Source organism: Esox lucius, chromosome 7 (genome assembly GCF_011004845.1).
Source record: "Esox lucius isolate fEsoLuc1 chromosome 7, fEsoLuc1.pri, whole genome shotgun sequence".
Lineage (NCBI taxonomy): Eukaryota > Metazoa > Chordata > Actinopteri > Esociformes > Esocidae > Esox > Esox lucius.
Window position 1 is genome coordinate 16,793,274 of NC_047575.1, and position 928 is coordinate 16,794,201.

The following is a 928-nucleotide window of genomic DNA, read 5'->3' on the forward strand; positions in this document are numbered from 1 at the left end:
TTGTCAGATTACTTTGCCTGTGCCATTTTTGGATTAGAGGTCATTATTTGTGGCCCTTTTACAGTAATTTAGACACCAAGGGTTGGTTTTCCAGAAACCGATTAAGCCTGTTCCTAGACGGAAAATATGTATTAATGAGGATTTAACAATTGCGTCAGTGTCCAAGTCCAGGCAAGTGTTTGAGTCTAACCATCCCAAGATGGCTTATTGATTTACTGCTGCTGCCCAAATGACCTTTCCAGTCTTCATGGTCTGCTGGAGAATGAATTACAACTGATGCTTTAAAATTGTACTCTTTGAAGAATGACTAAAGGACATTCATCTTCTATATTTAACTAAAATAAATCTGTACATTGGTTAGTTTAATTCAGTAGACCAACATGAAGGCCATCATTCCCCAGTGTTGGCAGTATATTGGTTTCTATGCTAAGTTGAAATGGGTTTTATTGCTGGAAATTTCTTTATTTGGGATCTAATAATAACTTATCAAAAAACAATTGAATTCAATTGAATGTTCCTTGAGGCTCTAAGTACACCAAGGGAAAACCAAGCTTGGAAAGCTTGTAAGAAGCAGGTGTTTTTTGTTTCATGTCTTTTGTGCCCCTCTGCCAAGAGGATTAATGTCACATTAGACGTCCATGCCCACATTAGTTGCCTTATGTTAACCATCTGGTTTTCATTAATGCATACAACTAGGGTACCCGTCATATTGTAAATAATTTTTGTTCTTGTAGCTCTGCTTCAAAACTCAACCAACTAATATATTATAAATTAAAATATATATCCTCAGCTTTTACTTAAGGGTATATGTGCGCATATGGGATTCAACATTTCAAAATGTCCGTTTATATTTCTGGGCACCAAAATGTGACAGATTCATATATAATACTTGTATCCCACCACACTTACCTTTTGGTATTCTGTCACT